We start from the raw sequence: 27,646 nt of genomic DNA on the forward strand, positions 1-27,646 counted from the left end.
GTCTGCAAGATCTGTAAATTTCAACAATTCCATTTCCCCAACACTGCAGTTTTGGCATGTCTTAATAGGTACCTTCTCTTAGATCCCATTAAGATGAACAACTACATATTGAGCTTAACTACCCTGGAACTGCTTCTATCTACATTAACTAATGGGAGCTTTTATTGTCTAAATGCTACAACGAAGGTATAAATGCTGACATATCTAGCATAGTGAACACACCGCAACTTCAAAAAGAACTGGTATCACTCCAGTTGAGGTGCCTGGGATACATTAAGTTTCACAAGTAGCCAGTTGAGCTCTTACAATTGTCCATTCTATATTGTTTGATACATCAATCTTCACTAATTAATTGTAATTATTGTAATTTTTTAAATTCATTACACAAAACGTGTTTTATTTGTAAGCCAATTATACAAAAAAACCCCAATACTAAGAAAATCAAAAGTAACAAATTAAAAAAATTTGTAAAGGAAAAGTTCTGAGCTTTTTTTTTTGTTTGCTGTTTAAATTATAATCAACAAAAACTTGAGTTTCAAAAGTTTCTTTCATTCTTTCAGCTCCTTCCCCCCCCCCAAATAAAGAGAAAATTATAAACTGTTACAATTTATAGTCTCATGTTGCTGGGAAAAAAAGGATGAACACTTCTAAAAAATTTATATTTTTTTTAATATTTTTATATATTAAAAAAAAACCCTGCACACTGGGAAAGAGCACTGGCAAAACCAGTAAGTTTATTGTTTTAAAAGTTTATTTTTCCTTGGATTTTGGTTTAGTTCCCTTTAGGACTCATAGGAATGTTGTGTCTTTTAAGGAAGTTTATGTTGTGATTCAGGCTTTGACTGCAATTGATATGGAAAAGTCATATCTTAACCCCTCCCTGTTCCTCTCTTGAGCAGTGACTGCCTATTGTGCCAAATTCAGCAGTTTTGGTTTTGCAAAAAACAATCAAAAGGCTTTGCATTCCATGGAAAAACAAACACTGGCAAAATCTCAAAAGCTGCTGCTGAATTGAAATATCCTCTGAAGTTCCCTGCTGTATAGAGGAGAGGAGGTGTAATGGATGGGAACCTAGCTGACAGCTGATTCCCTCCCATGACTGAGAGACATAACAAAGTATATTTTCTGTCAAAGTGTATTCGGTAAAGTATATATGCTTATGTTTCCTGTGACTATTTGTCTGATAGAAGCAAGAAAACATAGGTTTGCAGCTGCTCTATGACATTCGTACTTGGCCGCACCAGGGTGCCTGGGCAACACTCAGTGCTCATCATCAACAATGAGATCATGCGAAACATGTGAGTCTTCACCTGGAGTATTGTGTGCAGTTCTGGTGTCCTCAACATAAAAAGGACATGGAACTGTTGGAACAAGTCCAGAGGAGGCCACGAGGATGATCAGGGGACTGGAGCACCTCCCGTATGAAGGCAGGCTGAGAAAGTTGGGGATGTTCAGCCTGGAGAAGAGAAGGCTGCGTGGAGACCTCATAGCAGCCTTCCAGTATCTGAAGGGGGCCTATAGGGATGCTGGGGAGGGACTCTTCATTAGGGACTGTAGTGATAGGACAAGGGGTAACGGGTTAAAACTTGAAGAGGGGAAGTTTAGATTGGATATAAGGAGGAAATTCTTTCCTGTGAGGGTGGTGAGGCACTGGAATGGGTTACCCAGGGAATTCGTGAGTGCTCCATCCCTGGTAGTGTTCAAGACCAGGTTGGGCGTAGCCTTGGGTGATATGGTTTAGTGTGAGGTGTCCCTGCCCATGGCAGGGGGGTTGGAACTAGATGATCTTAAGGTCCTTTCCAACCCTAACTATTCTATGACCTTTTCTATGAGTGAACCATCACAGATCTGGCATAAAGCTGGTTGTTTTTCTAAGGGTATAAAGAAAGGACTCTCATGTAGCTGAATCCAGAGCCTCACGTGTGGGTGGGTGCACTGTGTGTGCACCCAATTTTCCTAGTTACCTGAGACTCCTGGAATTGGCTGTAATGGAGCTTCCCAGCATGGAGTGTGGTCCTGGATGATGACTGGTTGCTGTGGTTTAAGCCCATGTCTTCTTAATCTCAGTTCTCTCTATGCGGTAATGATTTGATGCATTGTTAGTTTTCCTCTGTACTTTACTTATATATATCTATCTGATTTGCTTTATTGTACTTATTTACTATATATAGAGAGAGATGTACGCAATTTCCATCAGTGTGCTTGTTTGCTTTATTGTGCTTATTTGCTTTAGTGTGCTTGTTTAATGAACAGTGCATGTTATACAGCTAGTGTATGATCATTTTGTTGCATACCCTGCCTATCAGCAGAAGAAGAGGCTATTTTGACCTAAACAAGATCACAATGAGATATTCTGGAAGAGAAAACACATTAATGGTAGTAAGAAGAATTTGCTCATTTCTAAGGTTTTGAAGCTTCATGTTAGTAAAAAAAACCTGGTTCTGCCTCCTGGCATTACATTTTGCTTGGGCACTTTTTTAAACCTTATGTAACATGGCAGGTCAAGAACTGGAAAGAAAAGCTACTTGAATTACATTAGTACAGCCAATTATCTCCCTTCTTAGAGTATAAAGAATGAAATTGATGGAAAAAATGCCATATTCTGCTAATGCCTTATTAGCAGGCTCAGGTCCTCTCTAAATTACTAGAATCACTCACCTAAATATGTATGTTTATTTCTCCACAAGTCTGAGAAGAAAATGGAGGAAATAATAATATATCCTGGATCTGTCAATGGTACTTCTGCCCAGCAGTGGAACAATAATTCACTGCAAAGCTTCATCTTTTCTTTAAACACATGATTCCTGCTCTTTTTGTCAGAACTGATGTTTACTCTGTCAGGCTTAACATTTCAGTGATAAAGGCCCTAATTATTGCTTTCCATTGTGTTCCTAAGATCAGGACTTTATGCACACCACTTCAAAAGACAATACTGAACTCTGTTGGGTATTCATATGTATTTTTTGCACTCTTCTACTGTGGCAGCAATTGTACCTGCTGTTTCTTTGTGGCTATGACCTTTCAGCTATCCAAAATTAGTCTAGATAAGGCTGTGCCTCTGGCACAAACGGTAATTTAGCTAAACCCTCTGAAAGGGCAGTGCTAAGTTAAAACAACCATGACAAACTTGAAAGAAACTGCAAACAGAATAGGCTTTCTAAGTTAGGTGAGGGCTGACTAATATGCATATTGACTTGGGGGAACAGCAGGAGAAACAGTTTTGCTGAGTACTGATTTATGAACTGAAAATTATAGGAATTATTTTAACAATAGAAAAATAATATGCAAAGTTACAAAAAATTTACATATTACTGGCTTTAATCCACAATATCTCACAAAATCAGTAATTACTAAATAATAATTAAGTTAAAGCTCATGTGCCCCGATAGGTTTGTTTTTTTTTTTTTAAATGTCAGGACTCTTAATGTTGTAGTTTTCTACAGTAGAAGGGGTCTATGCTTACCACTATGAGTTGTCACATTTTATTAGTTTTCCTCTCAGGGATTTAGGAGAGCTTGTACCTCTTGTGCTTTACCTTAACAGGTCAGATTGTAACCTATTTAGATAGCCTATTTTGCTTTCACAATTTGTTGTCATGACAGAGAAAAATCATCACATCAAAAATAAAATCTTTTCTTTCTCCAAACCAATATTCTCCAAGCCCTTTTTGCATTTGTTTGGTATACCAGAGGAAAAAATAATGTAGTAAGACTTCTAGGTGAAATACCATTAAGGTACTCTTGATACCTGGATGAGCTGCTGGAGTCCATGGAAAAGAACTCTGCAACACAATAATACCTACATGAGTGTGTGTCTTTGCATGTCTCAGCACCTCAGGCACATACACATCCATGGCGTGAGTTCTCCTTAAAATAGGCTTTATGCAGTTTAATGCTTTTAAATTTAGTTCGTTAGTTCTAATTTAAACTGATACATGGGAATTGTCCTATGCTAACTCAAGGTACACTTGTGGAACTTACACATTCTCATCTTGAGAAGGTGAATTGCAAAAACAACAGAGAATTTATATTGATGAATACTCCAGGCATCAGAAAAACAAATTGTCAGGAATGAAGTGCAGTACATAGGTAAAATATTTACAGAACTAAGGGGAAACAGTTTTTAAAAAAATAGATTTTTCTGGTTTTGATACTAAGCTTATACTAAGAATAGCAAACCTCAGTATTGATAGAACAGTCAACTCCCAAACCACTTCATGCAAAAACAAAAATGATCATTGAAGAAATATATACGCTGTATATCTGTTTATCTGAAATACTGCAATGAGATATCCTTTCTCTTAGCATTCTCTTCCTTAAGCTAAATCACAGCTCCCTCCTCCTCCTTTTATACATCACATACTTCAGCCCCTAAACATCTTAGTGGTCTTCTGCTGTAGCCTCTCTTACTCACAGGGGCCCGAAACTACATACAGAATCCAAGATGGTTCCCCAAACCTGCTAAGAACAGGGCAATAATCTTTTCTCTAGAACTCCTAGCTATGAACTTGCCAGTAAGTGAGTGCTGACTCATGTTCACCTTGCTGTCCATCTGCCCCAACCACATTCTCTGTGGATGGCTACCCACCTTATCAGGCACTAGCCATATCGTTCTACAGGCTTGCTCTGTCACAGCAGCAAGGCTTTGCATTCTTCTCTAAACTATCTTTCTAGAGAGTTTGATGAGACTGCAAAACCTTTATTTCCCTACATTCCCATTCTAGCCTGGCAGAGTGTTCGCAATTTTCCAGTCATCAGGCATCTTTGACCAAATGCTAAAATGTTTCAAAAATGATAGACTCTTGTAAGCTAAGAAAAATAAATTCTTGCCTTAGAATTCTTCCCTTAGAAGGACAAAAAGTTTTACTATTACTAATGCTGATCCTGAAGAAGTGCCTTCTGCTGCCTATTTTGCTCAATACATATTAAATTGGACAGTCACATCTGTAGCTTCAAACCACTTTTTGACAAATCCTGTCGAGCTCATACAGAATACATTAATTTACAGAGCCCCAAGCAGACAAACTAGCCTTGGAATTTAAGTTCTAGCTCTTCATCACTGAATCATCCAGTGGTGAACATGTAATTAGATGCAACTGTTGTGCAGATTAATTAATATCTGTCAAGATGATGATGGTTTATTGTGCATGAAAATTTTCATGCCTAAAGTAACTGTTATCAAAATCTGAAATCTTTTGTTCTGGATAGGAATACAAAAGCAGTACTGCTGGCTAGTAGGCTGAGTACTCTTCAGTGAATAATTCATTTAATGACAGAACTGTCATAGCTCATTTTCAGTATATTGGTATTGAATCCTTATGCGTGTTCTTCTGGATTATATTTTGTCTTCTTCTTATGGCAAGACCCTCTGAAGTATATTTTTCAGTTGTAGAGATGAGAATTTCCAAGACTGTGATTGAAGAAATAGATCAAAACCCAAAGAAGAGGGAGGGAGGAAGGTGAAAGTCAGATAAAAAAAAAAAAGTCTTCAGCTTTTCTTTTGAGTACTTTCAAGTCTTTCAGTTCTCCTATTTTTCTCCCCTCTTATGTATATTTACATTTTGAAATTTGGTGAAGTAAGAGAAAAAGTAAGAATCTTTTTAGCAAAAATGCCTCTTCCCTTTAAGCAAAAAATCTTTAGCACTAGCTCTGAAATACTAGTTACATAAAGCTGCTGGTACTGCTTCAAGAAAACCTTGAAGAGTAGTCCAAAATAGTAAGGGTTGAAAAAGGTGGAAAGTACTATGCCATCTAACTTCCTTTTATGAAGTCTTTTTCATAAATGACTGCAAAACTGAAAAATATGATTTAATTACACTTCTATACAGCTGACATACAAGGCAATGTTTTCACCTTGAAAAAGCAGTGTTGAAGTGTGTGAGTGTATATATAGTCACCGTGCCCACATACACATACATAATTATTGATTACAAAAATTCTCAAGTGACTACTTGAGACCATTCCAATGCTAACTTTGGGCATTTTATTAATCATTAAAATACGCATGAATGCACTTGCTAGGTATTCAGCATGTATATGTGTCCAAAATGGTACCCATACATTATATCAACAAACAGAAAGGTAGGATGTGGGCTGTATTTTTAGAATAATGAACATGATAAAAGGTTAGGTATTTTGTTATATTTCTTCTGAAATACGCAATTTGTTACAAGTTATATTGTCTGTGAAAAGAATCCCTACTGCAACTCTAATGTGGATTTTTAGTATCAAAAACATAAAAGCACATCAGAACACATCATGTGCAAACCATGGCATTAAACAGATTAGAAAACTAAATGTCATACTGTAACACGACCAGGGTTTTTGCAGTTAATTTACAAGAAAGGCAGAAGAGCTCTGCAGGAAGCACTTTCTCCAAATATGCACCCTGCAGCTAAAATACCTCATATACCTTATTGTTCTTACAGGGGCAAAAAAAAAAAAAAAAAAAAAGGAAGGAAAAAACCCTTGACTAAAGTAATAAATTTTAAGCTTATGTGGATTTTTAAGATGACTAAATGAATTCCATGTGAGATTGTGCATTGCAAGCAAATAAAAAGAAAAAAAAAACACAGCAATCTTACCTATAAAGTACTTTTGTAATCTACCATTTGTCTGTTTGCACTGCAGTGGTACTGAAATATTTGTCAGTTTATGAATGCTTCAATTACCAGTAAACTTTTTATTGAATTCCTATTTAATTGTATTTTCTTCTATGTCCCTCTGTGTCACTGTATTTCTGTTAGTGCACTTGAGAAAATAGGCTGCTGTACAGTCCCCTGTAGCCATAAAGATGCTATTTTGTTTTATTTAGTAAGAAAAATGTTGGAATTTCAAATCAAACATGGTTTGCAGCTAGTTCTGAAGGAGTTAAACAGGACTCTGTATACTGTTGAAGAAACTGAAGTAGAAAGCCCTCAGTCTACTTAATTAAGGCTTTTCATATAAGCACTGCCTGAAATCACCTTAGCTGCCTTTTCGAGCTCTCACCTGGTTCTAATTAAGCTCCTTGGAACATTAACCTGGCTTTTTCCTCATGATTCATCTCATTAGGAAAAAAAAAAGGTAAATGACTTGCTTTTATATGCTACTTTATATAGTGGCCTTCTGCTGGAGTTGGTGAAATCCTTGAACATTGTCTTTAATAGAAGCAGGATTATTTCTTTGCAAATAAAGTGATCAACATGTTTAAAAAATTCCTTAATGAAAAAGAATAATCCCCGACAGAGATTCATTATATAATGACAGTGCCTACTCCATTTTACCTCTGGACAATTAACCATGTCAACAATTGAGATCACCCAATAGGCTAAGGGCCTGGTAAAGCAGTTATCAAAAAGTATACGGTAGTTCTAACTTAAGTGCTTAAGGCTTAGGTGCTTAGGACACCTATGTTCCCAATACAAAATGAAGTAGTTGGATCATATAGTAATCCAACCTGGAATACCTGCTGCCCTGGTAGGCTAATATACAGCATACATTTGCATTCTGAGGGATAGTGTGGAAAAGCCTTTTCAAAGCTCAAAGGAATGGGAGTGTCAAACCGCCTTAGATCCTGGAAATGAGATATACTAATTTTTTCTACTTGTGTAAAAGCGCAAACACTTGGAACAAGTTAAACCCTATATATATTCATATGATTTACTTTATTTTTTTAGTATGTATATTCCATTTTTTACCTCCTTTAGCAATTTGTTCAACAATAACAATTTATCCAGCTAAATGATAAAAGATAATTACTTCCAGCTGTTGAAAAAAAAGAAACTGTAGTCAACCTGAAGAAAAAAAACAATAAGGAAAACTTTTGGACCTTGTCAAAATACAATAATTTTCAGACCTGAGTGAGCACTACTCTTTAGTTTAATAGCTGAACAAAAGGAATAAAAAGCATATTAGCTGGGTCAAGCTGAAACTTGCTATTTCCATCGATAAATTTGTTTCAGGTCTAATGAACATGGTATTGGACTCAAAAGGGTTTGCTTTGTTTTCATACAAGAAAAAACTGCTACATAAAAAAGATAATGTAGTACTTCTCTTTCCCCATCAACTGTATAGAATATTTACCCTAACACAGGATGTGTGACTATACAACAGCCATCTGAAAGTGAACCAGAAAAAAAGTATATTAGAAACAAAACTCTTCCACCTTGTTCCCAGTTCTAAGTTGCCCTAACTACCAGGTGAGGAAGTCATTCTCTCACTTCGACAAGTGAAAACGGTCTAGGAACAATCTACCCAAAGGTATGTGATAGCAGAATTAGCAGATGGTGTGAACATTCTGCACAGTAAAAAAAAGATATATTCAAAAAACACAAGCGAAATTTCTTGCATCCGTCTATAAGTTGGCAGACAAACCAATTACCAAGCCACTTGGTGTGACACATTTACAAAAAACCTGAGTAGTCTCAGATGTCCTAAAATTCTATTTGTTGAGGATTAAATGGTTTGCCCCCCAGTCTTTGACTGTTTTACTAGCAAGAGAAAAAAACTGCTTAGTTTCGCCATTGAAAAAGATGCAATGGATAAATTACCATTCTCAAACTAATTTATTAATCCCAGGGATAGCTATGATATAGCTGACAGAATTTTTTATAAGCACACTAATTAACAACTTGGTTATGAATATCTTGGGTTATACCAGCTATTTAACAACCTGCCAGGAGCTCCTGATTACAAAGAAACCAGCAATATTTTTACTTCTTATGCTCAAATATCTTTGTCTAATTAGCTCAGGAAATGTACTAAAGCAGATATTTGCCAGAGAAGAAACACACCTCATAAGAGGTGCAGGGTTTTTCCTACTACCTCTCAGAACAAAAGAAGAGTCTCTCTGAGACCCAAGGGTAGTGCAAAGCTGACAGTAGTGAAGATGATTGTTCAACATGGAGTAACAAATTTCAAAGACTGTTTCTCAAATGAATACCAGCAGTATTGCAGACTAGATCTCTGCCTGTTTTGTGTTTCTTTCTATGGCCTGGTATGGTCCAACCACCATTTCTCTTTCTTTGTTTTCCCTGGTCTACTTTGTACTTACTTCTTTTTCAATTAACATCTTTCAGTGTAAAGTGCTTAATAAGCTCAGAACAGATTAGGACATAAGTGAAAATTATTATCTTTTCTTGTTATGAAATATTTCCTCCTAAGGAGAAAGTATGATAAACATTATTGTATTAAAAAGCTAGCTAAGAGATGCTACTTCAATTTAAACCTTTTTGCTCTAACTCTGAGACAGTAAAATGAAAATGAGAAAATGATGATGGTAGTTCTCACAAAAAAGCATTCCTGGTTTTTCTTAAGTAGAATAAATTCTACTGGGTAGTGTAATATACTACCTAATAGCTGCTATACCTGAATGTGAATAATCACAAGTTAACAAACATATGTGTTCACAGTTAGACTCATCACTATGCAGCCTTGAATATAAATAGCCATAGGTCAAATTTCTATATGAAACCTTCCTGAAATTAAAATCAGATGGGATCAGATGTGATACAAGCTAAACCAAAGTTCAAGTAACACTTGCTTTTGTTTTTACTTTACCTCAAAAATCAAGTTTTAAAAATTGTGAGAGAACTATAGCTTGTTACTTTTCACTCCCTTTTCACTTTGGTTTGGTGGAAAAATAGACTGACCTGTTCAATGACATAGGATAAACAGACCTGTAACATAGTATCTTGTATGTAAGTAGAATTCAGGTAACAAAGTAGTAGGAAAAAAAATGATAAAACAAACTTATCTAAATATTTGATGCTTGTGTAATTTTGGGAAAATTTGGGGAATTTTTAGGAACAGGCTGATATCTAGCTGCTGAGCTTTTCATGAATAGGACTTCTGCATATCATCTTGGTGAAACTGGATTCTGAGTTTTTTGGACAGCAATAGTCTGAATGTTGCATTAAATATCAGCAAAATAGTAAAGTCAGATAGGCAGGCCACAAACAAGAGTGTCGCATATTTTTAACTTTATCTTTCATCTTATTTTCCTCACAAGGTTAAGATTAATTAGGAAAATGAGTTATTGCAAATCCTGATATTTTGTAAGCATTAGCTTGGCTGAAAACTGGGATAACAACTGAAAATCATATTCAAGTGCTACTCCAGTGCCAGAAGAAGCAGAATAAAACAGTTCAATTCACTTATTATAACAGTAGTGGGTACCTTTATGAATGGTTGGAACATACAAGGCAGAGCTAAGCTACTTGCAAACCACTTGCTCCTATACCCTTCAGACTATGAGGCTGGGGCTTAGGGTGCAGCAACTTTCACAGTATCTGGATATACACCATTCCTATATTTTGAACACTTTCACTAGTTCCTTATGCTGTTAAAGTAATTATTGTACTAAATTTTATTGCAGGTATGAATGCTGAGGTAGGATATTCATAAGGACCCATCATGTATGTACCATGAGTAATTTAGAATTTTCAGTATATCAGTGTATATTCTTTTAAGTAGCTCTCACTTAAGTACATACTAATTTAACTATCCAATCTTGATGTACAATGATTCCGACCCTCAGCTATAGTTATTAGCACATTCTAGGAGCCATCTTCCCCAAATTTAGCAAACCTTCGTATTTTTTTCCTGAAAATCTCAGCTTGAAAGAGCCATTAATACCTGCACTTCTTGCTTGTCTAAGGATGAAAGCAATAGCAATAACAATTTCTAAAAGTAGTTCTGATTCTTATTAATTCCTTACTGTATCTGAAATATTCAAATGAACTTTAAAGTGTTTCAAACTACTCTCACATATTTTTTGGATTTTCTCAACTGATAAGAGGCATTACTTTCTGAAAGGGCAACAGCAAAGTAATTCAGAGATGCCAGATGAGCAAGTGAAGATTTAGTTCATAATGGAATATGAAACAGAACTTCCAGCTGATTACATGAGACCTCTTCACTTAGATACAGTTCTCAATGTTGAACTAATTTGAAAAAAAAACCCAAAACTAGATGATTTGCTACCCAGGCATACTTAAGGTCTGCATTAAATCTTGATCCTTCAGGTTTCTCCACTGTAATTTCAGGAACATATATGCATAAAAACTTATAAGATGAAAATGTTATTTTGGATGCTTTTAATGGAATAGGTTTGGAGGGGGAAGTTCTAAAATAAATACAAATTATTTAGATCTCCAAGTTGAGAGCGGGCAAAGAAAAGTGTTTTTACAACCCATTAAGCATGTCAATACCACTAGCAGCTATGTTGTGAAGGAATAAATATTTAAGCCGTTCCCCACGCCAAACTGAGTTTTCAGTTTTTTTTCATTTTATGTGTTGTTGTAGCTGACAACCAAGAAATGCAAAACAAGGATTTAAGGTGCCATACTTAACAGAGCTCCTAAAACACTTGCGTATAATTCCTCCATTATTTCCAAATAAACCCTCCCCAGGGACACTATGAGGTAGACTTTTAACTTGATTCTTGAGATTCATGATTTCCTTTATGTTCACAAATAGGGACCTCAGAATTTTAGAGATGGAACCTGTAATTCCAAAAGCAGTTTAAAAAATAGTAAGCATTTTGTACTTTCTACAGCTAGTTTACACTAGTGAATAATATACAGAGTAAAATACATGAATACATATAGGTACATGCATATTTATACAAAGTTATGCTTTATATATTTATTAAAATATAATATTTTATTGCGTAAAATATATTGCTTGTATGTGTATATGAATATATACGTAAATAAAAGTCCTACGGCAGAAGTCTGACAACAAAAATGCAGCAACCCCTTGGTAGAAGCAACTGCTTATTCATTTGTTCTATGAAAACTACATATTTAACACAGGGATCTCTGCAAACCATAGTACTTACAGTGCTTCTGGAATAGAGGATTCTCTTACAGGAATAAATATACAGGGACATGTGTAATTGTTGAAACATTTTCGATGCAAGATGTGACATTCCTCTCAGGCTTACAGCTGGAGTAGTCTATTCTGCTCCAACACAGTAGGCAAGGCAGTCTCTTCCAACTAGGACTAGGCAGGACACCAACAGGGAAAAGAAAAATGCAATGAATATTTTGCTGGTCTGAAAAATCTTACCATTGTTCATCACATTGAGTTTTGGTTTTGTTTTATATTTTTTTTCAGTCTGCTGTATTTAAAAACTACACACATGAAACTTGGAGTAGTGGGGGAATCCTCAAAGTGTCTAAACGAAACCAGAGAGTCACTTCTTCATAGATCGATGCCTGCAAATTGCAGGATTTGCACTGTTATTTCCTACACCAAATGACTGATTTGTAAGGCCTCATTGTTTAGTATACATTTATATCATCTGTACATGATCTAAACCAGGGTTCAGATGACAATTTAATTAAAACAAATGCGCAGAAGTAAGGGAGAAATCTGATGAACTCGCTAAGGTTCTAGTCTGAGTGATTATCACCCAACAGCACAACATTGCCATATTGCAGCTAGCATTTTGGAATCTCTAATTTAAGGGAATCCCTGCAGCCGTATCTAAAACATTTGTTTCAGATTTAAAATATTCATTAGTCAATGCTTGTAAAAAAAGATAGAAGGAGGACCGTGTAAATACTAAGCACTGCTATTATTTTAATATAAATGGGTTTTAAGAATGTTAATGATAAACACTATGAAAACTAAGGGCAATATAAGCACAGTATCTTTTCTTCTAGGAAGTGCGTATTGTGCGTCCGAAATCAAAGTACTTTGGGCAATACCAGTTTGAATACGTTCATGTTGAACACATTAGTAGAGATTATTTTAATTTTTGTCATGTGGAAATCCATGGATTCTTTTGCTGACTTTCATATGAATCAAACCATCCTTCTTGTGGAAGAAATTTCCAAATCTCTCTCCTTAACACAAGTAAAATGTAGGTAAAAAATCAATACAAATAATCTGATCCTGATCACTTAGGCATGCCTCATATTCCCACTCCATTTCTTCCATTCGTCTCTATCACAGGAAGATTAATCCCTGATTTTGAACGCATGTCAGCAGCAGTAAACAGTAAACAATCTTTATTTCCATAGCTTACAATGCACCTGTGGAATATTCTGAAGATAAACAAAAGTTAAACTAATATAATCAATTTTTTGTGGCAATAACAGCTAATTTCTTCTTGGCAGTTTTACAGACAGTTGAGATGCCTGGGGTTTTGGTGGGGAGGAGGAGTTTGTTTTTTTTAATTTTAATTAAGAAGTCCTTCCCTTGTTAAGCTTTGATCTGTCTTCTCTTTCTCTCTACATTGTCCTTTGCATGCAGCTTTGTCTGTTTTGTGAATCATTCTTCACCCGCAGTCTTCTTGTTCAGTACACCTTTAAAATCACTGCAAGTCGTTCAAAACCAAAAGGAATATATGTCTCAAGTCTGGCTTTAAGAAGCTATCTAAACCTGCAGTGCTATTGTATGTATAACGTACAGTCCTACTTTGGTAACCACAGTTCCCTAGTGTTTCTTTATATCCTCAGTTGCAAGCCTGTGTTGCCAAAAGTTGATCAAACCTGTGCAACTGTTTATAAAACAGTATTTTTTCTCATAATGCTACATAGTCTTTTATGATAAAAGAAATGTGTTCAGCAATGTCTACAGTTGAAGCCTGAAATTTCAATGGTTTAACTCTGATCTAAAGCCAAACCTTAAAAAGTAGGTTCAGGGGAAAGGAAGAGACATGCCTGAAGGGCTGCAGAAGTTATGAATAATTTTGTCCAAAAATTGTTTCTTTCTTTCACCACTGCTTTCAACTCATCTTCCCTGTAATCTGGATTATGCAAGACTCGGAAACCACTGCTAGAGGAACTGAATTACTGTGTCGTAGACAGAGATTCTGAACAACTTTACAATGCTTTCTCAAAAACATGATAAATCAATGATGTCAAAACAATAGAAAGAAGACAGAAAGAGGTGACGTAAAACCAGCTAGTCATTCTTTCCTTTCCCATTAACTTCCAATTTTTTCCTCTTATCTTTTCAATCTTATATTAGTATGGATTCCTGTTTCCAAGTTCTAGGTTTGTTTTGCATTTCTTTCAGTTACCACCACCATCAAATCATCCTCTTTTGCCATGCTGACTACTCAACTTTTAAGTTTCCTGTAATTTCCATGATAATGCATGAGTTCTGAAGGCTAGAGCTCTCCCAGGTAACACCAAGAAGCAAGGATTTTGTCCTGATCTTGAATTCAACATTTTCCTGAAAATGCCCATTTTTATATATATACATTAGAAAAAATCTTGAAACAAATCAAAAATAGTTCATGTTCATGGCATCTAACATTTTGCTTGCTTATTAAAGGTTTTGCTGTTTCCAGCTGCTGATAAATTTGCTCATAAAGTTGGATATAATTTCTTTTCTGCATTCGCCTCTGGAGTCTGGATAAAATGAGAACTTATTTATCCATTACAGTAGATTAAAGACGGCTGCTGCTTTCTGTCAGGTCTGAAACCAAAAGCCAGCTGGCAATGGAGTTTCAGCTCACTAGCCAAAAGAAATTCCATGCAATCTCTACCAACTCAAATCCAGGACTACCTGCAAGAGAGAGGGAGGTTTATCATACATTTCTCCCCTGAATCCAAACTCATCCCTTTAAGAAGTTGCTCATAATCTTCTCAGTGCTTTTGCTGTTTCTCAGAAGAAGAGTTTTTTGCACTTATTTTATTTCTACTGTAATGTCAAGCTTACCTACTTCACTTATTTTTCCCAGATTTTACCCATAAAAGTACATGTATTAAAGCACTATTTTAAGTTAGTTGAGAATAATAGCTGATAATTTCAGGGAGGAAAAAAAAAAAATAAGTGTAGGAAGCACTGAACACAATCATTATGGTGGGAAAATGGAATGTCTGCAAATGTAGCACTAAAAATTTCTCTGAAGAATAAAGGACACACAACACTGCATTGTTGGTGCAATGTTAGTTTTATACTTGGTGTGCTGATCTGAGTTACAGCTGAAAATTTTCAGGATCAGAGAAAACAGTATCTGTTTAAAATATATATAGCAACTTAAGAATCAAGTCAGCAACGATACATCTCTAATACATCACAAGTGAAATGATTCAAATATTCACATGAATGTAGCTCTTGTACCTCCTTTTCCTGCTTTCCCCTTCAGATACAAGAACATAAAGTCTGACATATAGTTATATATGTTTAGAACACTAAAGTGTTACATTTCTTAAAAAGTTTAGAGAAGATTTTACAAGCTCCATGTACTTCCGTGAAAATTTCACTTAGAAAACTTTGGATTACATAAATAATTTCTGTACATTATTACAGTGCACATCCAATGATAAATAATGGTGAAAAGAATTACTTTCTTTTTAATAGGTATTCATGAAAATCTGAGATAAAACATTGGAATAAACACTTTATACTCATGCATGAGCTAAGAATCATAGAATCATAGAATAGTTAGGTTTGGAAAGGACTTTAAGATCATCTAGTTCCATGAAAAGCTCAACAGGAAATACCACTGTGTTATTAAAACAGGCAGTTGGGCAAGTAATTTTTTTTTTTTTGTTATTATTTAACCATCATGTTAAAGCACAGTAATCCCTTATTTTGATGGCATTTTAGTGTTTAGTCAGGTTGAAAACTTTTTTCTGAGAAAATAGTGGGGTAATTGCTAAATACTATTTTATAATTTCAAACTTATTTTAAATTTCAGCATCAGGTAGATGTGTTAGAAATTGCAAGAATATCCACTGCCTTTAACTGCTTACAGTCAAAAGTGGACTGTACAAAGTAGGAAAGATGAAACAGTACTAAATTTTGAAAGGATAAAATGGAAAATCCCTAAATCAAAATGCACTGAGATAAAATTTTGAAAGCATTCATTTTGGAAACTATTCTTTCTGCTTTCAAATAAAAATAATTTTACAAACATCACCATTAGGTCAAAGAGAAATTTCAAGTCTCCATAGCCATCAGCCATCAGATATATCAACAATGAAGAATCATGTACAAAGCAGCACAAATTTAGTCTGCTAAATTAAAAAAAAATTACATATATATATACACACACCACTAATAAAGTTGAATGATACATTTTCATTAATATAGAAGGACAGATGACATGGTAAAAGCCAATTTGATATCCAGAGGCTTCACACTGCCTGGAAATAAATTCACAAAGAGAGAAAAGCTGTATGGAAAAGAATGAACTAAAAGAGTAATGAAAACTGAAAAAGATGCATATGTCAGCTATAGCACATCGCCTGGAAGGAGGAACACAGAACAAATCTGCACGTTTGAAAAATGATTACAGCACAGGTAGCAATGAAATGCAGATTGCACTACAGGGTCAGATTAAAAAGGAAATTTTTAAACCACAACACATTAAAAAAAAGAGATCAGGGAAGATGGAGAGGTTTTTGACTGGTGCTAAGGCAAACTCTGACAAAGGTAATCTTCTTGAAAAATAAGCTCCTCAAATAAGAAAAACCACAGAGAAACGAATACAACTATTACAAAGATCAAATATGAGAGGACAAGCATAGCCATCTGAATGAAGGATAATCCTATTTGAATGTGAAAAGAAATACAGCATCTTTTTACTACTATTTTTTATAGAAATCAACATAGCATCATACAATCATAGAACAGTTAGGGCTAGAAAGGACCTTAAGATCATCTTGTTCCAATCCCCCTTACATGGGCAGGGATGCCTCACACTAGACCATGTCACCCAAGGCTATGTCCAACCTGGCCTTGAACACCGCCAGGGATGGAGCATTCGCAATTTCCTTGGGCAACCCATTCCAGTGCCTCACCACTCTCCCAGTAAAGACCTTCCTTATATCTAACCTAAACTTCCCCTGTTTTAGTTTAAACCCATTACCCTTTGTCCTGTTACTACAGTCCTTAATGAAGATTCCCTTTCTGGCATCCAAACATTCTAATAGCATCCTCTGACTTTCCCACCATGGTAACTTATGATCTGACTTTGTCCAATGGGAAATACAGATGTGCATAACTTTCTTAGATAAATCCAAGAAATAGCTTGAGTATGACAAGAATTGTAACAGGTTCCTGGAGTGGGTGGAGCAGAATGCTGAAGGGAAAATTGCTAGAGTTCTTACTAATCTCTTCAGTAAACTTTGTTTAGGGGCAGGGATAAAAGGTCATCTGGAACTGCCTGCTACTGAGCGAGAATGTGAGTATTTCAGGTGCAGCAGAACTTGCCATATACTGTAGCTTTTCTCTTTACCCATTAGGATGAGGGAGAGCAAGAGAGAATACTGAAAATGGACAGAAATTAAAAGTAATCCTGAGGTTACTCTAAATTATTCTAGAGGCCCTGGAGAAGGTAATGTTAGCTGTCACCTTAAATTCCACATAGCAAATACTCAGAATAATTCTGGAAGGAAAACAGTGTCTGTTACCAGAAAAATACTGCCTGTGTTAAGTTCATCTAACTTTACTTTTAAAATATGAAGATTAATGCATACTGAACAGAAACAGCAAATTAAAATGGGCAAAATGATTGTTACATGGCATCAGTTGAAGGCTGAAAAAAAAAAAGCAAGCTATGATTGTAGCTAAAATTAATTTTTATTTTAACTATTTTTCATTGCTGATTATGGCTTAGGAGGAGTCAATCTTCTTTCCCCAGCTATATGTAACTGTTAAATATCAAGGAGATGCTCTTTAGTCACATTGTTTGATGTGTATGTCACGCTGATAAGGAATATGAATCAAATGCATGTTATAAATATTCAAGAGAAGTTACAGTCCTAAGTAGCTCTGAGAATGTAAAGTTTTCAAAGCCTATTTATTATTAAGCAAATGTGTTTCTTGCTCATTCAACATTTTGGTCTTTGAATTTCCCTAAGAAGGAACCAAGACTCATAAAGAAACTCTTCTCAAGAACTCTGAAAAGAAAAAAAAAAAAAAGCATATTTTCATCTTTTTGTGCGCATGTACACATATAAAACTACAGTTGTGTTTTATAAAACTGGTATTTTCTGGGTAAGCCACTGAATACAAACATTCTTTCAGTTGAAAATGCAAACTTTCTTGAAAAATATCATCTTTTAAAGCTAAAATAGAGCACATAATCAAATTAATGGGATGTGACACTGAAAATCAGATCCTGACTGCATGGGGTTTTCTTTTTTATACAATAAAATCATGAATAGGTTCACTGGATGTTAAGAGGTATACAAGTAAATGCAATATTACTCCACCTACTCTGATGATCTTTTTCATTCATTGGTTGGTTTCCATAACATCTGGTGATCAGAGCCCAAAGTAAAAAAGATAGAAGGGATGTTCAGGGGCCAATGAATTTAACAAGGCTTTGATGATTACAGTAGAATTCACCATAATTTTGAAAGGAAAGCTGTCTTTTCTGACAATTGTCATGGTAGTGTTGCTGATTTCAAAGCAGGAAAAATACAGAAGAAAGTTCTTATGATCAGAATAATCAATGATCATATAATTCTTACAACAATATTTTCATAAGAAGGAAAAAATATTTTTACAGAAGATAAAGATTAAAAAATAGTAATACACAATTATGAAACATATATTAAAAAGAGTAAGATGTGTAATTACTAGCATATTCATCAAATTCAGCAGGTGTGTCTGACACATCGTAGGCAACCTGCATCTATGCACGTTGTTGTGTTAATTTGTAAGTATATCACGTTGTTGTGTTAATTTGTAAGTGTATCACCCAAGGAAACAAAATTATTTCATTATGTATTCTCCAACATCCAGAAGACCAGTAAGACTAACTTAACAGACATTTGCATGTATCCAATTAAACTGCACCTATTTTTCAATCATACCAATAAGTACTTTCCAGCCACCTTTCCATCCTTTAGCTGATCATGGGAACAGCTTGGAACCGAGTGTCTAGTCTGCTCTAATTTTCATTAGCACTGCCACACCAGACAGTATCATCCCAAGTAAGCCCTTGTTAATTAAAATCATACTTTGACCATGCTTCCCCAGTTGCAGATCTGTGCTTAGGGATGTGAAAACTTCAGAACAGGAGTAAAAGAACTGAGTGACCCTCCTGGTCTTTTCCACATAGGAGGCTGATTTCACTTTTCTGTATTGTAATGTAAAGTTAGGCCTTTAATATACTTATTTTGGCTACCCTACTAAAAGCTACAAAAGATACACTGCTGCATCCAGTGACAGTATGATTTCCTTAAAAAAAAAAAAGAAAAAAAGAGAAATTCTATTTTTGAAAATTTTTATTTTCTTTTTAAAAGGGTAAAAAGATTATGCACACATAGACTGCATTAAACTACTGTGCTCCCTTGTCTTTCTATATTTTCAAAACGGAGCATAATTTGTCACTGAAATAACATGTAAAAGGTTTATGGATTTTCTTCTCATTTCTTGTGATTAGTGTCCTACTCTTAAATAGAAGATTAAAACCATTTTATTTTGCGCCTGTTCTATCATAAAACGTTAGTATTTCATCACATTAGTATGCTTCCACCACAGCAATGTATTAAAAAAGGTGCCCAAAATAAGGTATTTAATTAAATCTTTTAAATGGAATCCCAGCTTATGACCAAAAAATTAAGCTGTTTATTGAATTACTGCTGAACGCATGAATGTGACAGGAAGATGATACAAATCTGACCAGAATATTCTAGATGTGTAAATTTTAACTTTTTAACTATGGAATAACTAAGAGATGACATTTTCTTTGAAGGCTGGTAATAAGGAACTTGTAGTAGGCAGCAGAGTTGACACTCTGAAATGTTGTGATAGATTTTTTTTTTATTATTTCATTAACATATTGAAATTAAATCCCTAAATTAAATTAAATTGAAGCTTCATTCTATGAAATTTCTGTTTCATATTTACTATATGGTGATTTATTGACTTTTGTTCCATAGTAGATGGAAGTTCCCACCAAGAAAATTATGCAAGACTTCACATATTCTGACTACTGATCACACAAGAAACTGTATCATCACAGAATGCAGAATAATGTAGTACCTTAAAAATGCAGGATATCTATAAAACCGTTTCAAAAATATTTGGGGGTGCTTGTATAGTTTTTGAAGGAAAGGAATTGCCATAGATTTCTTGGTTCTACTGTTCTGAAAGAAGATTACAGGCTTCAGCCAGGTTATGTGATACAAAAAAGTCGCATAGAATTTAGTGCTTTTTATTGTTCTCCACACTTCTCAATTGCAGTAGAACACTTATTCCCAGGCCTTGAAGAACAGAAGGCAGAAAAAGCCCTCTTGTGTTTCTAAACCTTTATAAACGGAAGACAGCTTTTGCTTAAAGACCGTGTACTAAGAGGCATGACTATACACCAGAAAGGAAAATTAGGGACCCTTTTTTCCTACAAATCTATTGCCAAGTGCTTGACTAATAGGAGGCAGTTCTACAGTGGTGTTTCCTTTGTCAATAGGAAACAATAAAGCAGAAGGCAGTCACAATCATGTAGTTTATAAGCAATCTTCATACAAATATGCTGACACGCAACAGGCATCTATTCTGCTGATGGTTGGAGCAGACTATGCACCCCCCCAAAAACATCATTTAATCTAAGGAAATTTCACACTGTTGAATCTCACTTTTTCCAATCCTAGAACAATGTTCTTTATCCATCGTTTGGGAATGGGGTAAAAATGTCACAGTCTAGTCCCATGGCCTAGAGAAACAAGCACAAAAATATGCCTATCCCTTTGTGGTTTTCATCTTTGCTTCCAAGATTGCTCTCTCTGGAATCAATAGTCTCTCTTGATCACTTCTGTTTCACAGTTTTCTAAGAAAGAAAGATAAGCACATTTGAAAGGAGGACAAAAGGTTTTCTATATACCATAGGAAAGATTATTGGAAGCCATTAAATACTGGGATAAAGAGCATGTTACACTGAGACAAGCCACAGGGATTCATCCTCATGTGCACTTTTCAAAGTACTTATACAGAAAGGTATTGCCTGCTTTGAGTATAACAATTGATAAAAAAAAAAGGCTTTTCACTCACAAATTTCAAAATACATTTACGGCAGAAAAGTTTGCAGATTAGAAATATTTTATCTGACATCATAACTATAAATGGTTAGTTTTTACTTCTACAGAAAGAAAAAATGAAAGTATAAATGAAATTATTGCAGTAAGAATTCAGAAATCATTGGTATCTTCTGGTTCTTTGACTTGATGTGAATTCTCAATGAGAACAAAGAAGAGTAAAACTTGTTGGAATTAATTTTACTCTATTAACAATTTACGCTCCCTGAGTAAAGAACAACTTTGTTCTGTGCTTGGTCTGTACTTGTCTAGCTTTGCTGTGATAGAATCATAGAATCACAGAATAGTTAGGTTTGGATAGGGCCTTAAGAACATCTACATCCAACTCCCCTGCCATGGGCAGGGACACCTCACACTAAACCATATCACCCAAGGCTATGTCCAACCTGGTCTTGAACACCGCCAGGGATGAACAGTCCCTCCCCACCATCCCTATAGCCCCCCTTCAGATACTGGAAGGCTGCTATGAGGTATCCACGCAGCCGCCTCTTCTCCAGGCTGAACGGCCCCAGCTTCCTCAGCCTAGCTTCATGCAGGAGGTGCTCCAGTCCTCTGATCATCCTCGTGGCCTCCTCTGGACTTATTCCAACAGTTGCATGCCCTTTTTATGTTGAGGACACCAGAACTGCACACAATACCCCAGGTGAGGTCTCACAAGAGCAGAGTAAAGGGGCAGGATCACCTCCTTCGACCTGCTGGTCACGCTCCTTTTGATGCAGCCCAGGATATGGTTGGCTTTCTGGGCTGCAAGCGCACACTAAAGCCGGATCATGTTCATTTTCTCATTGACCAACACCCCCAAGTCTTTCTCCGCAGGGCTGCTCTGAATCCCTTCTCTGCCCAGCCTGTAGCTGTGACCTTGCACTTGGCATGGTTAAACTTCATGAGGTTGGCATCAGCCCACCTCACAAGTGTGTCAAGGTCCCTCTGGATGGCATTCCTTCCCTCCAGTGTACCAACCGCACCACACAGCTTGGTGTCATCGGCAAACTTGCTGAGGGCGCACTCAATCCCACTGTCCATGTCAGCGACAAAGATGTTGAACAAGACCAGTCCCAACACCGATCCCTGAGGGACACCACTTGTTACTGGTCTCCAGCTGGACATTGAGCCATTGACCACAACTCTTTGTATGCGGCCATCTAGCTACTTCTTTATCCACCAAATATGAGAACCAAAACTTGAAATGAAAAACCAGAGGTTCCCAATTTATTGACAGCTTTGGATAAGTTACCACTGCCAGCATTAAATCGTAGTGATTGATTTTCAAAGTCAGTGACTACATCTTCTGTGGCATAAAAGCTTGGATTATATTTTGAAAAATATAAATGCCTAAAAATGTAAATAATTTGAGATTTTGAATATAGTTTGGTGAGTATTCAGATTCCACTTACATGGTTTAAATTCTGACCATTGAAGAGATCAAGGAGATTCTGCGTTTTATGTGACTTAATCCAAATACTCCTTTAAACAACCTACTCCTAATGCAAAGCCAAAACAAATCTTGGTAAAGACTTGCTCTAAAGTCTAAGCATTTTCTGCCCGAAATGTGTTGAGGGAATGTTTCTTCAGTGATATAGAAGAAGATTGGAAAAAAAAGAGTTGAAAATATATTTGCTGTCTTTAAACAAATTATGTGTTGTAGAGGCAGGTTAATCATCCATTTTAAAATTAATCTTGAGTATTTAACTATCTCCAATTCTTTAGTCTTGTGCTACTGCAGAGGCTGCAAGGAAAGTACCACAATTCCTCAACTAAGCTGATCTGTGCTCAAGGAAAGTTAAGAGGTAGAATATGCCATTTTAGCATATCATCTGAACTATACTGTTTTGATGATTATCTAAGCCAATAATTATTTCTCAACATACAAGTGCTATACAGGTGCCAAATGCTGACACTCATTTTCTTCATCTTGAGTACTGAAATCCCCTCCTGCATCAAGGAATTATCAATGTAAATATTCTCAATATACCAAAGAGCTCTAAATGTGGTTGAGGAAATGCAAAGTAGTTATCACGTACAGATGAATGCTGAACTTCCAGAAACTGAGAGTTCACTTAAATCTAACTGCAATAGTACCCCTAATCTATAGGACAAATTTGAAGCTCCTTGGGCACTAAGCCATAAGGAAACCTTTCAACAGTACACTCAGATACTACAGGAGAAGATTTTCCAAGCAGATCATAATATGTTGATAAATATCAAAATTCAGGAGCTTTTGAATATTGAAAAAATTGAAATTATATTTGAACATAAAGGAAGCCTAAACTGCAAGGAGTGTGGTGGTATTAACGAAGAAATTAAGCACTTGGGAAACAACTAGCTTAGCTGCTAGTTGCCTGAGTCTAGTAACTGGTTGGTTGCTGGTATTGATTTTGGCATTCATTTTTTAGCTTGACTCTTATTGACACTAATCCTTATTCTGTTTACTCCATGCTGTTCCCAAAGAGGACTGTGATAAACTTTCTCATACATGGAACTTAGTTTCTCTTCCAAGAGCAAAGTGGCTACAAGACTTCCAGCTGAGGAGGGAGAACAGTGGGGAAGGCAGATTTTGTAGATTTTTCTCCCCTGGAAACCCTATATATATATGTGTATGTATATATTTTTTAACAGCAAAACTAAATTTAGAAATGTTGTATTTATTTTTTTGAGGGCAAGTGTGAGAATGACAAAAAAACAAACAAACAAACAAAACTTCAGAAAGTTAAGACTCACAAAAGAGAAACTTGAAATAGTTTCATGTATTCCTGCCTCAGCCCCCAAATATGCCTGCTTATAAAAATAGGCATTTTCTATTGAGTTACATATTTCCAGTTCTGACAGTTTGCTCCTCCTCCACTAGATCAGGTTTAGACAGCAGAAGTGCTTTTCAATATTGATAGGGACAAGAGCCTGGCAATGCTATTTCCACCTACAAGTGATAGATGACTTACTTTCTACATTGAGTTCTTTCTTTTGAGTTGAGGAACTGAAACAGATAGAGGTGAAAAATGTGTGTACCTCTATACCACAATTTTATGTCTGGGTCTAGTATTAGGGATTAAAGACATTATTGTCACATAAAAACAAATATCCAAACCACAAATTTAAATAAATGTAGATGGAATTTAGTGAAAAATATCTTTAAGTACTGTTTTCTACAGAAGAAAACACCTTGCTAGCTACTTACTCTTGCAGGTTTATAATTCTAAACACCACAGTCCTTTTCATGAAGGCGATGACTTGCTAGATAACAAGCTGAGGCTGCACATTTCGGCTCCTATCTGTCAGTGGAGACTTATCCTTATAGAAATAACACACTTTGGTTTTGGGATGATTATGAGAGCTCAAGGAGCCTATGTTTCTACACTGTTCTAACATACTGAATGAACTTCTGAAAGGAAACAGAGTGGAGAAAGGTCTGAAATTTTTAAAATGGGGACTTACTGAACACATATGGGTGATCCAGCATTTCAGGAGACAATATCTACATCTGAACATTACTACATGAATGATGGAATAGAGCTGTCGTAAAGATTGTGAAAAGTGATTAGGAAATTTTGTAGTAGCCTAAACCAGCAATTTTTCATGACCGTTTCTCTGAACAAATGAACAGACAGTTCATCTCAATAGGGCACAATGCAAAAGGTGCATCCTTTTCTCATGGAAAGCTCAAATCCAAAGTTTAATACAAAATTGAAGAGGGACTGCATATGGGTAAAGCTATAATCACTCATAGATTTACAGATTTATGAATTTAGTCTTTCTTCAGAAAGACTTCATTCTTCTGAATTTAATGCTTCTTATTGTTACTCTCTAGGAGCAGATTTTCCAGCTTTTCTTTCTTCCCTTGTTTATGGGCATGCATACGTGGATTTGCACTTTGTCTTTGGCTTTCATTTCTTGGAAATTGGAGTCGGAACACAAATGGCCCTGGTTTGTATTCCAGAATGTGTGACACGCTTGCTTACAGAATAATGTTGCTAAGACTGGCCTTCTTACCTGAAAGAGCTCTGACAGTTGGAGATGGGTATCAGGAAGTGGCAAGCATAACATCTTATTCTGACATGCAGCATAGACTTGGGCATGGACCTTCCTGTGCATCACTTACAACTGTCAATAAATTCAAACTCTCAGCAGCTATTCATAATAGTAGACACACACTATTTTCTCTTAAATTTTACATTGCTTATATTAATAGAAAATGTTTTCTAATACAAGTGACACTTGAGTAGTTTCAGCTTGATTTTTTAAGTTTTGGTTTAAAATAAGGAAATGTATCAAAAGAGGTTTATTTTTTATTTAATTAGATGATATCCCAGTCTAGAGTAGAAGGGATACAGGGTGAAATTCCATCATCAGAATATCCATTTACAACTGGAAAACATCTGCTGCTACTTTATGTAAGAAGTGCAATGTGCTTTCTCTTCTCTCATACTTTATAGTGAATAAATAAACGTAGATTCCCTCAAGTGGTAGGACATCAGACTATGCTTGGATCTTTCAGTGAGTGAAGACAAGGTGTCCACGGTTCCTTCCAAAAATAAATAATCAAACTAAAATATGCCCCAGAAATCTAGTAGCAGTTCTTCAGTATGTGAGCCAATCATACAGGGGAGGTGGATGGGAAAACGCCAAATTCATTACCTACTCTTCAAAACTGCACAAAGCCCAGCTATTAGACATCTGATCTTCAGGAAACAATTATATTTACTGTGAGATTAACAGAGATGATAAAGCATATTTTGGCATTCATATACATTTGTCCTCGCTCTTGTCTAATAATTTCATTACTTACAGTAAAGGTCTCTAAATATGTTTCTAAATGGTACTCTATGGATGATATTGTGGTAAACTGTCGTTGATGCCATACTGAGTTTATGGAGATGCTGGTAAAAATGCAGAGCCATCTTCAATTATTCAGAAAGGTCATTTCAGAATATCTTGTGTGGGTTTCTGTAAAATTGTTTATAGCTAGTTTAGAGTTAGATGTGCATTCAAATGTAGAACAGACAAATTTCTTATTTCTGCTAGTATTACTGTCTTTTTATAATAATTAGAAAATGGAGAACTATTTTTCACTCATAACTTTTATTTACACACAGGAAATCATATATCATTATATTTAATGACTTTTAAAACCAGGATTGTTTTGTTTTGAAATATCTTTCTGAAGATATCAAATGGTTACTATTGCTCTGCCATAAGATTTCCAACACTGTTTTTGTCAACAGTGGCAACATGAACACTAGTATAGCTGTAAGCAAAGGCTGCTTTCATCATGTTGCTGACTAGTCCTCCTCAGAGTCAGCATAAAGTATGGATAACTATGATGAAGAACTGGTCTGTTTAAATCTTATGATTTTGATATAACTGATCGTGGCTAAATACCCAAAGTGAACAGAGCTTTACAAGAACCTTGCTGTGAAAAAGTAAATGGAGGTGAGTCAATTGAGGAACAGTATTTTAACCCAAACCTGCCTGTGTTTAACCCTCCAGGCCTGTGTTATATATATTGTTGCCAGTATGAGAAGTTGTTCCATGTGCATAAAGACTGACAAGAATTTCAAAATCAGCCCTATTACACGTTGAAAAGAATTGCTTAGTCAAACCTTACCCAAGGCCTTCCTGTTCTGATCAATTCACAAACTAGGAACTAGAGCCTTTAACTTTAATGTGACGGCTTATAGGATTAAACTGTGTTACATGTGAGGACTGAATTATCTACCTCCTTCCTTTCTTCTGAGCAGTATATCTGATGGCAATGAAATCACAACTCAGCTACAGTGGCGGCTCATTTATGTACCTAAAATTGAGGGAACAAAGCTTGCTCACAGGAAAGAGAACTGTAATATGGATCTTTTTTCCTTCTGAACTGTTTTTGAGTGGACTGTAACGTTAGGAAGCATTGAAGTTTGGATACTCAGTGTTTGTTTTACAGAACATGTACACATTTTTTAACTGCCTATGCACACTTCTCGTGACAACTTGGAAGCTGCAATTTACTGCTGCTCTGGGTAGAAAAAATATTTTGCCCAGAGCAAGCTTGAAAGAGCAAAACTAAAGGTACATGCTTAAATGTCTAATAATACATTTGGTAACTTCAGCACAAAAAATGGATATCCTTTGGGAGAATAATACATTTAACCTCTACACCATAGTTCTTGAAAGTGAACATCAGAATAATTTGGCTGCAGGTTAAAACACAAAAACCAGCTCACAGGAAGAAAAAGTTTCCATGAAAATTTGCTATTTCAGTTTTAGTTATGTTCATCAGACCTTATAAAACACTACAACTATTTTCTACCAGTTCAAAAGTAAACATTATGAATTTTTTTTTCACCTAGAAATGCAGTTACATTTTTTTGCTACCTGTCAAATTGACCTTGTGATAGAGACATAGGTGTAAGAAAGCCTAGAAATGACAAGAATTGCATGACTGTGTTCTGAGCATATAAAATATTTTTAAGACGTGTTCTACTCTTCTGTTAAGATGCTCCTAATTTTACAATGTGAATTCTGTGAAATTGTTTGTAAAAATTTAATTTAAAAAATTGCTATAAATTCGCAAAATTTGTTAAAACAAATTAAACACTGTTAAAAAGACTTCAGAGAAAATCTTTAAGAAAAAAATAATTCCTTCATTAAACAAAATAACTTGTCCACCAGCCC

This window comes from Pezoporus flaviventris, unplaced genomic scaffold (genome assembly GCF_033815535.1).
Source record: "Pezoporus flaviventris isolate CSIRO_AGI_PZ_B2104156 unplaced genomic scaffold, CSIRO_AGI_Pfla_v1 ptg000027l, whole genome shotgun sequence".
In the NCBI taxonomy this organism is placed as follows: Eukaryota; Metazoa; Chordata; class Aves; order Psittaciformes; family Psittacidae; genus Pezoporus; species Pezoporus flaviventris.